This window comes from Talpa occidentalis, unplaced genomic scaffold (genome assembly GCF_014898055.3).
Source record: "Talpa occidentalis isolate TD23 unplaced genomic scaffold, MPIMG_talOcc4v2.1 talOcc4.2, whole genome shotgun sequence".
Classification (NCBI taxonomy): Eukaryota; Metazoa; Chordata; class Mammalia; order Eulipotyphla; family Talpidae; genus Talpa; species Talpa occidentalis.
The window spans coordinates 46,184,517-46,196,592 of NW_023602073.1; the positions used below are offsets into that span (position 1 = coordinate 46,184,517).

At 47.5% G+C, this 12,076-nt stretch overlaps 1 protein-coding gene across 1 annotated transcript in view; it reads right to left on the minus strand.

The window, feature by feature from the left end:
- LOC119251319 (class I histocompatibility antigen, Gogo-OKO alpha chain-like) overlaps positions 1 to 12,076 on the minus strand; it is a 118,048-nt gene that overhangs the window by 77,993 nt on the left and 27,979 nt on the right. The window lies entirely within an intron of this gene.

Here is a 12,076-nt window from a genome sequence, read left to right on the forward strand (position 1 = left end):
GAATCCCTCAATATGATTGTACTTACAGATACAGCCTTTGAAAAGATAATTAAGGTTAAATGAGGTCATAAGCCTGGGGCCCTAACCTGGCAGGACTGGTGGTTATGAGAAAACCAGAAATGTCTTTCCCCCGAACTTGTGTGCATGCATACACACACACACACACACACACACAGAAGCACCACATGAGGCCATATTTTGAAGTCCCAGCTACAAGTCAGGAAGAGAAGCCTCATCAGAAACCAAATTCCTAGCACTTTGTGCCTTGATGCCCCAGCCAGATAAGACACTGACAAGCAGCTAAGAAAAAGGGCCTCACACAGTGGGACCCAAGACTTTCAAAGAGCCTCACACCTTGGGGCTGAAGATTCCTTGTGCCTCACACCGTGGGGCTGAAGATTTAACATCCCTTTGTTTTTTGTTCTTGGTCATAAAAAGAGAAAAATTTCTCAGAAAGTACATTAGGCAATAAATTATACGTATCAGCAGACTGTAAGTAAATGGCATGAAAATTATCTGTTTAAATATTAGTTGTTAAACAATTTGGCCCACTTGACAATGGGAAGCTGCCCTCTCTCTGACCCTGTCACCCCGCAGAAGGGGGAGAATAAAAGATGCAATTTACAATTTATTGCACGTGCCTGACAAGCAATTCAGCACAATTATAGTAACCTTCTTTTGCTTTTTTAGAAGTTTCTTAGGAAAGTTTTTAAATGAAGTTAACTGTGTTAAGAAGTTTCTAGGTAGAAAAAGTTCCGATAGCTGAGAAGCATCTGGTCTCCAGCTGAAGGCCACATGAATAGAGGAGTCTTTGGATGCTTAGGCTTTAGCTGATAGAGGTGTACTGATGGTTATCGACTGCCTTAGGATTTGTGTAGACAGAAATAATAAGTTTAGTATAAGGTTTAGTTTTTTATCTATTAACCTTGAAGGCTACCGTCTAGCTGAGACCTGTAGGAATCAGTAGTCCATGGGAAAAGAATACACTGACTGTTTCTGCTTTGCACATGATGATGTAATTTCTCTGCTTGTTAAAAATGAATAAAGACCTGCTGAGTCCCTCGGCAGAAGATACTTGCACCTCATCGAGTGTCAGTGTCTCCTCACTACTTCATCCCCTTCCTCTAAGCCCTTAAGTTTTCCCCCCCTGACGCCGTCTCATCCTTTTAGGAACCCTTGACATGACATTTTGCCAAGGCTGGTCTTCAGCAACTTCGATCTTGGACTTCTGGCCTCCAACTGCTAGAAAACATATTTCTGTTCAGCCCCCTAGTGTGTGGGATTTGGTGACGGCAGCCCGAGCAGACCAAGGCAACTTCCAAACCAAACTCCAAGGAACTCTCCCTTTCAGTCTCAGACGTACCAGCTTTATGGGGCTGGTCACAGCGTATATTCTCATCCATGATGTTCAGTGACTGTTCTGTGCCAGGCATGATTCTGGGCCTGGTGATCATTTCATGAAATCAGAGAAAAAACTGCTTTCCTGATGCTTCCATCTGACAGGAAGACAGACAACCAATGAGAACATCGCAAGAGGAGTGAAGTGTGATAAGTGTTCTTGTCCATCACTTGGTAACAATCCCCCAAATAAAAACATCTTTTATTCTCCCCCTTCTGCAGGGTGACAGGGTCAGTGGGCAGCCTCTCTGCTCCTCATGCACATGCTAGGGGTGCAGTGCTCTGAAACATCCAGGAGAGTCCCTCCCAGGATGACAGGGGGTGCAGGCTGTGGGCTGGGGCTCACTGGGGCTGCTAACTGCATGGTTCGGCTGTTCCCACCTCGGCTCCTGGGCTCCAGGAGGGAGTGTCCCCTGTGGACAAGTCAGACCCACAGGGGATCTGGTGTCAGAACCTCAGAATTCAAACAGTGTCACTGTCCCGAAACTCTTCAAAGATGAAGGGGAGGAAGGTGGTCACAGCCCTAGGTAGGTGGTGGTGGCGTCACACTGCAGAAGGGGATGTGGGGTGGGTGTTGTTGAGTCCGTCTTGGGAAGAGGCCCCTGTACATATGTCAGAAAGTGACAGGAGATAGAGGAAAACTCCTGCAGGGTGGACACCCAAGGCAAGCAGATGGGAGGGGCACTTGCAAATAGGGTGGTCAGGGCGGGCCTCACTGGGTGACAGTTGAGGGAAATTGAAGCAGGAGAGACTGAGGCACAGGGACTTGAAGGGACGCCTTCCTGGGTTGCCTCTGCGTGTACAAGGCTACGCAGGGCAGGCACTATAGCTGCGGTGGGAATGGAGGGGCTCAGTTAGCCAGACTCCTGCAGGGAGCTGTGGGGACCCCCTCAAAAGCCTCGGGCTGGGGAGGAGAAGGCATTGCTTTGTGGGGCAGATGACTGGGGAGGGGAAGAGAGCTGCGGTGGGCAGCTCACTCTGTCTCTAGTCTTTCTCTCCTGGCCAGGGCGGTGTTGACTGCCGTGAGGACCCTGGGGCTATCACGCTGCAGGGGGGCTGGGCATGTGATAAGGGTGCTTCACTTCTAGTTTTCTCCCCCCCCCCACCTCATAACCACCATCTAATTAATCATGAGAAAATTTCAGACAAACTCGAATGAATGACATAGTACAAAGTATCTGTCCAGTACGCTTCACAAATTTCAAGGTCATGAAAACAGGTAAAAACTTAGAAACTCTATTATAGTTAGTCTTTTTCCTTGTCCCTTATTTAGGTTTTCTAGATTCCTGCTATGTGTGAGACCATCCATTATTTTTCTTTTTCTTTCTGGCTTATTTCGCTGAGCATGATCCCTTCCAGCGCCATCCATGTTGCTGCAAATTGCATGAGTTTATCTTTTTTGATTGCTGAGTAATATTCCATGGTGTATATGTACCACATTGCTGCACCTCCCCCTGCAGTGACCCTTAGGCCTAATGGCTTGCGCCACTGTCCCTAGGTCCGGCTGGGCAACCAGCGCGCAGGGGGAGAACAGCAAAACCCCCTGAAGATATACCTGCTGCACCTCCTCCTGCAGTGACCTCTAGGAATCCCTAGGTCCAGCTGGGCAACCAGCGCGCAGGAGGAGAACAGCAAAAACCGCCTGAAGACATAGATAAGACGGAAGCCTGTTGAAAGATAATGACCACCAGGAGCCACTACAGGAATGCTGTCCGCACGGAAACTTATCTCACCTTCTCTAGACCCACAAACTTTATTCTAATACAACTGTCTCTCTAAAATCTTTTCTCTTTCTCTGTTTAAAAGGTCATTGGTTTGCCGATTAAAAAAGAACATACGAAATCTAATAACTAGGCTGATTCAAATGAAACGTTACTAAACTCTGTGTATTAATAGAACTGCTAGCTTAATAATTTCTCTGTTGTATACTTAGCCTTGTTAGTATTAATCTTAATGATAAAAATATTACATTGTGAAAAGTAAAATTCACCCGTATTAATTAATAGTAATTTAGTGGTAGTGAGTAGTTTAAACAAAAAGTATTCACATAAAATAAAGAGAAAAATTAATAGCCTAACTACTTAGGAATGCGCCTGGGTCCAGATGTAAATCACTGCCCTGTCAATGATAAGCTAAACCTATAAGCAAGCTGATTTCTTCACTGATGTTCGCCTTTCCTATGCTTTTAGAAAAAATATATATACTGGTCACCAACTCAAATTAGATTACACTCAGATTTTCACTCTTGAAGTGTGTCTGTTTGTCATTTCTTTAACCGAATCCCTGACCACCCTGCGCAGTCTCTCAACCCTGAGATGGCCTCATCGTTCACTGCTGTGCTGGTCCGCGGCACCACATCTTCTTTATACAGTCATTAATTTTTGGGCATTTGGGTTGTTTCCATAGCTTAGCTATTGTAAATAGTGCTACTATAAACACAGGGGTGCAGGTGCCCTTTTGAATTAATGTTTCTGTGTCATTTGGGTAAATACCTAGGAGTGGAATAATAAAGTAAAAATCAAAATCAACAAGCAACTACAAACCAGAGACACACTATGGGGGGGGCAAGGGAGAGGAAGTATTAGGGTCAAAATAAGGTGGGTACAATTGTTTGGGGAATAAACCAAAATGAAAATGCATACATTGTGCAAAAATGAAAAATGATGTAAGAATTATAAAAAAATAAAATATTTTTAAAAAACTTAGAAACTCAGAAGACTGGTTTCCATAGAGACAGAGACAAGAGGGACACAACTGGAGGTGGCTGGATTGGATCCTGGAATGGAAAAAGGGCATGAGTAGAAACACGGGTGAAATCCAAAACAGGTCTAAAGTTCAGCTAATGGTGTTATACATGTCAGCTTCTTGGTCTTAACATAGCTTTGTTAGATATTAACATTAAGAGAAACTGGGTGAAAGGTGTAAGTGACCTCTGTGCTAGCTCACAACAAATATCTGTAAATCTACTGTGATTCAAAAAATAATTTTTATTTATTTATTTATTTATTTATACAAGCACTGGGTACAGTCAGAAGCGCGGGAGGGTGAGAGAATTCACCAGAGCCGGAGCAGGGAGCAGAGCAGGCAGAAGGACCGAAGTACACTGCTGAGGGGAGCAGCGGGCGGCAGGAGAGGTCTGCGCCCCATGTGGGACCCTCCTCCGGTGGCCGGGGAGCAGCCAGGGATCGAATGGGCGCTGCAGAGGCCCGGGCAGCTTCGCAACCCAGCGCTCAACTGCTGCGCCACCAGGGGAGGCCCTCAAAAAATAATTTTAAAAAGTGAAATGAGGGCCTCCTTGGTGGCGCAAGGGCTTAAGTGTCAGCACTGTGAAGCTATGGGCCGCCACTGCAACACGAGTTTGATCCCCAGCCAGGGAGCTACCCCCATGGTGCAGCAGACCTCTCCTGTCTCGCCCGCTGCTCCCCTCAGCAGTGGGTCTGCCTGTTCTGCTCCCCACTCTGTCTCTGGTGGGTCCTCTCACCCACACAGCCCGGCACCTCTGGCCTGTACCCCAGTTCTTCTACAATATAAATAAAATTTTTAAAAAATGTTAGGGCCTCCCTGGTGGTGCAGCGGGTTGAACGCTGCGCTATGAAGCTGTCCGCAGCCTCTGCAGTGCCTGTTCGATTCCCTGCCAGCCAGGGAGATACTGTGTGGCAGACCTCCTGTCTCACCCACTGCTCCCCTCAGCAGTGCTTTCAGTCTGTCTGCCTGTTCTGCTCCCACTCTGTCTCTGGTGAATCCTCTCACCCTCCCGTGACTCTGGCCTGTACCATAGCTATTATATAAATAAAATAAATCTTAAAAAAAAAAAAGAAACTTTAAAAAAAATGTTACAGGGTCTTCTTTTTGCTCTGCAAAGTAGGAACCTATCAGGTAGTGGGAGAACACAAGGTTTTGGGTATTGGCCTCACCTAAACAAGCTTCAAACTGCCCCCCCTCCCCCAGGTACAGAAGCACTGACCGACCTCCATGAGGGTCACCCTCTGAGATCCTGGATGCCCCTCCCCACACATCCCCCATGGCAGGAGCCATCTTCCCATTCTTTAGCACGTGTCCCAGGCATCGAGCTGGTTAGCAGCTGCCCCACCCCAGCAATCCCCCCTTCTGAGGCCCGCTTTCCTGATGACCCCCTGCCGGGGACCAGCCTCAGGCAAAATGTCCTGTCAGGGGTTCCTAAAAGGACGAGAGGGCCTCGGCAACCTGTAAGGGGCTGAAACTCAAGGACTGAGGGGAAGGGGATGAGGTAGAATGAGGAGACACTGACACTTGGTGAGGTGCTAGTATCTTCTGCCAAGAGGCTCAGCAGGTTCTTTATTTATACATTTTTTGCAAGCAGTGAGATGACATTATCATGTGCATAGAAACAAAGCAGAAACAATCAGTGCATCTCTTTTTCCATAGGCTTTTGGCCACTACATGCTCTCAGCAAGAAGGCAACCTTCAAGCTTAATAAAAAACTAAGCCTTACACTAGAACTCATTGTTTCAGCTAAACAATAACCTAAGACAGTGGGTAGCCGCCAATACATCCCTATCAGCCAAAACCTATGCAAGAAAAGACTTTTCTTGCTCTCATGGCCTTCAGCCGGGGACCGGCTGCTACTCAGCTATCAGAACTTTTTCTACCTAGAAACTCCTTAATTCAAATAGCTTCATTTAAAAACTTTCCCAAGAAACTTCAAGGGAAGGCAAAAAAAGGACCTACTATAATTATTGTGCTGGATTACTTGTCAGGCATGTTCAATAAATTGTCTCCCATTGTCAAGTGGGCCAGATTGTTTAATAATTAGTTTCTAACAGATAATTTTCCGTGCCGTTTATTTGCAGTATACTGATGCATATAATATAGTGCCTAGTGTACTTTTTGGGAAATTTTTCTCTTTTTATGACCAAGAACAAAAAGTGAAGGGATGTTAAATCTTCAGCCCCACGGTGTGAGGCCCTTTGAGCTTCGCTGTTTGCCACTGTCTTATCTGGCTGGGGCAACAAGGCCTCCTGCTGCAACCCCCTTTTCCCTGACGATCAAAGCTGGAGCCCCCCACCCCCTCTGCACCACCCCTGTCCGCAGCGGTGTGACTATGCGCTCCAGCCCCTGTAGGACACGCTGCAGAAGCCTGCCCTGTGCACAAGGCCCACACATGCGAGAGCAGACTGGGCTTTGGGTCTAGCACCTGAGCTGAAGGGAGAGCTCGCTGCTTCAACAAAGCTTGTGCCAGATGCAACAGCACCAGGAGATGGTGCCAGAGGATCAGATGTGGTGCACAGCTTTCAGAGGAGACCGTGTACAGGTCAGCAGTGATGGTCAGCAGGCAATGGTGCCAGAGTTGCCAGTGTCACAGCTCATGGAGATGCCATTTGTACCAACAGCAAACAGCCTTAGAGAGGCCGGGCATAAGCCACCAGCAAACAGCTCCTTTAGAAGCTCCAGGGACAGCCTGATGGTGCTCTCTGCAGGCGATGTCAGAGGCTGGGTCAGAGGGAGTTGTAGTGATCACGTCTCCGGAAAGGTCTCAAAGGTATATTGAGGTCTCGAAGTCTGCAGAGGTTTTTACAAAGATCTTTCTAGGAGCACTTACAAATCTGACCTGCAGCCGTCTGTCATGTGGCTCAAGCTGGCTGCTACTCTGGCTTATAAACTCTTCAAGCTTGATGGGTCCTTTTACAATTCCAGCTGTTTGGTTGGTGCCAGTTGAGCTCCAATCAGATGGGTCCATGTAGAGCTCTGAATGATCTCATAAACCTTCAATGGTACCTGTGAAAGCTCGAATCTGATTGGTGCATTTACAATTCTGGCACTATATTCATAAATGAAACACCTGCCAGTGTGTCCAGACGCCTGAGGTCAGGTAGTCTCACCCTGGAGTGCAGGCTGCTGTCACTCAGAGCCCACTAGGTGGGTCCACAGGCTGCATATAGTAAGGTCCCCTCTCCCCACGGCATCAGGGATCACAGTGGGAGTGGGCTTCAGCAGGGCCAGATACTCACCTGAGCACTAAGGTACCCCTCTATCATAGCCCACCAGGCCGGTTTCCCACCTGCCACAGCACAGCCCAGGTCAACGCTGCCAGGGCTTAGGGATGCCCACAGAATGCACGCTGACCTTGGGGCCTGGCACACCATGGGCCTCTCTCCTGGTGGCTTGTATCAAACCGTGCTGCCAAACGGGCCTCAGCAAAGCCCGTCACACCCCACTGATTGCACAAGGTTGCAGGGATCCTCATTTAATGTAGCTACTGGAAAATGACCACTGGCCAATTCTACCCCCAGAGGAAAATCTGTCACCAGAAGACAAGCCCACTGGGGCTGCTGTTCCCTCTTGGGTGGCTCCTGGCAGTGTGGACAGCATGTGGCCCCTTGATGGGTCTGAGAGTGACTCAGCTTTGACAGGCCTGGCAGAAGCTGTGGCCACAGGAGATGTTCCCTGGGCCCCTGTCTCCAGGCATATGTTGCAGGGCACCTCTGCCAGGAGGGTCCAGTCGTGGCCCCGAGGTCATGACTGTCCCTCAAGGTGGGTGAGGAAGGGGAACAAATGGAGGGCAGAGGAGACGCTCAGGGAGGTGGTGACCACACCTGCCCTGGTCAGGCCGCAGGAGCCTCCTCCCTGCCCCACACACTCTCCCCCTCTCCAGTCTCTGCTCCCCACGGCGCCCCAGGCCTTTCTCAACACGAACCCTCACCTGCCTTCTCTGCTCCCCACACCATGCAGGGAGGGCTCCCAGGGCCTGGCATCACCTCCACTTTCTCTCCCACGTCGCCTGCCTCCATCACCAGAGCAACATCAGGAGGAATTTTTAAAATTCGACTTATCAGTATTAAGATGGTTGGGCAGATAGTGAGGCGCCCATCACTAAGAGGACCCACTGGATGTTTCCGGTGGATTTGACCACACTGAGACCTCAGCCTCCTCAGCTCAGAGACCCTTCCTCACTGCTGCTGCCACAGCAGGGGGGCCCTGGATGGGTCAGAGCCCTGGGTCCCCCAACTGTGACCTGGGCTGTGTTTCTGAGTCTCACTCCCACAGTCATTAGCTACGCTGGGATCATGGGATCTGACAACTCACAGGGTGTCATGGGTTAAACTGAAAAATCCATGCAAATGTTTGTCTTATTTTCATTGTTGGCTTTTTCTCCATTTTTTGTTTGTTTGTTTACATCATGAAAACTCAATTTCTCCCTCTCTGTTTTTTTTTTTTTTTTTTTGGTATGTGAGTGTGATTGCACAGCATTGTTACAGCAACAACAAAAATGAAAGAACTTTTATAAGTAAAAATCTTACCTCCAATCCGAGTAGCAAACACCGTAATGATGCTTACATTTCTGTGCTCTCCTCAGGGTGGCCATGAATACAAGGAGATTCATCCTGAACACTATAGTAGGGAGAGACTTGGGGGAACCAAGCTCTGTTTGACCTGAGATCCTCTCCCTGCTGCACATGGAGGGTTACCCTGGGGAGATGGGAGAGCCCCAGAATGAAAAAGAAACAATTCACCCCCTCAAACGTTACACCTTCCTCCAGGAGCTGAGGTGGAACCTGCTCCATCTCCCGCTCCCTTCCTAAACCTCAGACAAAAGCTCACCCAGTAACTGGTGTGACCTGGGCTAATCCTGCCCCTGGGCCAGAGCAGCAGGAGACACACTCTTCTCTCCCATGTGGGACTCCCTCCAGCTCTGCTTTAGAGAGAAAGAAGCTGCAGCCCATGGTGCTCCCTGATCCTGAGGCCTGTGGGTTTTCTATGGGGACTCCAAAGGAGAAGAATGTTGGGGTTTGGGGGAGGGAGTTATCAGGGGTAAAGGTGCCACCACATCCTAGTAGGGCCCTGGGGCAGGCATCCTGCCCAGCTCCTTACACCTCAAGCCAACCATGAGATATTTCTAAACCTCCTCCTCTTCTTCAGGTCCAATGTTTTTTCAGTCCTGCTCAAAAACTGCTTCTCCTTGGAACTGTATTTACTGAGGTGTTGTTCTGACACTCTTTACTCTGTGTGCAACTTGAATTCATTTATTCTGGGGCTTGATGTTAGTTGACTTCCCATCACCTTATGTTGTGTATCCTGTCGTTCCTGTTACACACACACACACACACACACACACACACACACTCCCCTCTCCTTGGGAACCAGACCCTCACTCAGCACTGGAGGTTACTCTGACCCTCTGTCTCTGGTCCCCTCAGAGCTGCCCTCTCTGCAGTGTCTCTACTCGGCGGTGTCTTAGCAGCCCCAGGAGTTCCTGCACCTTCTGCCTCTCACCCTGTGTGAAACCAGCCCCTCACCTGGCATGACAGTGAGGAGGCGAAGGCAAAGTCCTGAGGTCAGTGATGGATGGAGAAGATAATTTACTTTTTTCCTTTTGCTTAAGAACTTTTCTTTTTCCCCTCATTGTATTATTCAGTTGAGGCAAGACCACAGTGTGGTTTACACACTGTATGTGTTAGAGGCGCAGGTTCACACCTCTTCAGATGTTCATTATCACTTCCCACCCACTTAAGGGCACCCGTAGTCCTCTACCATAGCCCATTGGGTCCTGTTCCTACCTTGCTTCCTGCTCTCACCCCCACCTCATAGCTTCAATTCTGCAGTTATATTTCTAGATTGTTTTGGTTTAGTTTCATCTGTCCTTGCTGTGTTTCCTTATATTCCACATATGAATGAAAGCATCCAGTATTTAACTTTCTCCTTCAAACTTATTTCACTTAGCATAATCCCATCCATATCTATCCATGTTGTTGCAAATTCAATATTTCATCTTTTTCACAGCTCAGTAGTATTCCACTGTGTATATTCCACAGCAGAATATACTTATATTCCATAAGTAGTATTCCACTTGTGTTCTTTACCCCCTCATCGGATGTTGGGCACTTAGGTTGTCTCCATCGCTTGGTTATGGTAGACAGTGCTGCCGTGACCATAGGAGGTGCATATTCCTCAGAATTAGTGTTTTACCTTCTTTGGATAAATACCAAGGAATGAGATGCTTGACCATGGGGCAGGTCTATTATGAATATTTTGAGGAAACTTCATTTGTTCTCCACAGGGGCAGGACTGTACCTGTGTGGTATCCATAGAAAAGGGAGGTTCCAGGTGTGCTGTCCCGCCCAAGGAAAGGTGGAGCTGAGCAGGGATGAGAAGCTAAGGAAGAGGAGGAAGATGTGGATCAAGATGGGGAAAGAAGACTGGAGGAGGCACAGGGAACAGAAAGAAAGACATGTGAAGAAGAAGCCAGGCTTGCTCCTCAGGCTTGGACTTGTGCCAGGGCGTTGGGACATGGAAAGAGACACTTGAAAGAGACAAAGATGTGAGTGAGGGACCCCTGGGGAGGCTGACAATGGCAGCTGTTATCTTGATGTGGATTTTGATTTTGCTCTTGTCCTTCCAGACTTGCCTGGCCCCTCCTGCCCCTTCCCCATGGGTCTCTACCAGTAGGTGCCTTAGCCTTGTGGCAGGCCTTTGGGCCTCTGTGGGCCTGCTTTGGGCCAAGCCTGTTTGGCTGGGAATTTACCCATGAGGGGACGGGTAACTAATTGATTCATGTGGGAACTATTTTAACTATATTCTTTCTCTTGTCTTTCGCTATTGTTCTCATTCTCTATTACACACAAATTGTATTAAAGTTCTTTTCCATTGAAAGTCTTACAAATTATAGTATGTTTTGTCTTTATGCAGCTGATGACAGAACCCATGTAGAGTGTGCAGGTTTGGGGGTCCGGGGAACCTCTCCTTCTGCCCACTAACAGGACCAGTCTCCATCCCCACCCACCATGTACCAGAGTTCCTTTTCCTTCAGACCCTTCAACGGGTCATTGTCACAGGTCTAAAGTGGTAACTTATTGTGTTTTGATTGGCATTTTCCTGACAGCACATGATGATAAACTTATCCATGTACTTTGGCCACATGTGTGTTTCTTTAGAAAAGGCCTATTTAGCGCCTCTGCCCCTTTTGTAATTTGGTTGCTTTCTTGTTTTGGAGTTCTTTAAATATTAACTCCTTGTTGGATATATGATGTGCAAATATTTTCTCCAACTCGATATTGTCTTTTCATTTTAATGATATTTTCCTTCACTATGTAGAAGCTTTTTAGTTTGATGTGATTCTATTGGTTTCTTTTTGCTTTTGTTTCCTTGGAGCATAGAAGACATTGTGGGCAGTGAAAATACTCTGCATGACATTCTCATGATGACACATGTCAATATACATTTGTCCAACACCCATGATGTGCGGGTCCATCACTGGTTACACATGTGCCATTCTAGTCTTAACACATGATTTGGACATGACGTATGAAGAGTTTTATAAGTTGAGCAGTGTAGTGTAATTGACTTCTGAAAGCATATTTCATGCACATACCAGGATGCTGCAGGTGGCCTTGTTGCCCCAGCCAGGTAAGACACTGGCAAGCAGCTAAGAAAAGGGCCTCGCCCTGTGGGGCTGAAGATTCTTTGTGCCTCACACCGTGGGCTGAAGATTGAACATCCCTTTTTTTTATTCTTGGTCATAATAAGAAAGAACTTCTCAGTAAATACATTGGGCAATAAATTACACATATAAGAATATTGTAAGTACATGGCATGGAGAATTACTTGCTTAAAAGTTAAACACTGAATAATTTGGCCTACTTGACAATGGGAAACAACTACTATGCAAGAGCATGTCTGATAAACAACCCAGAGCTGGTCATAA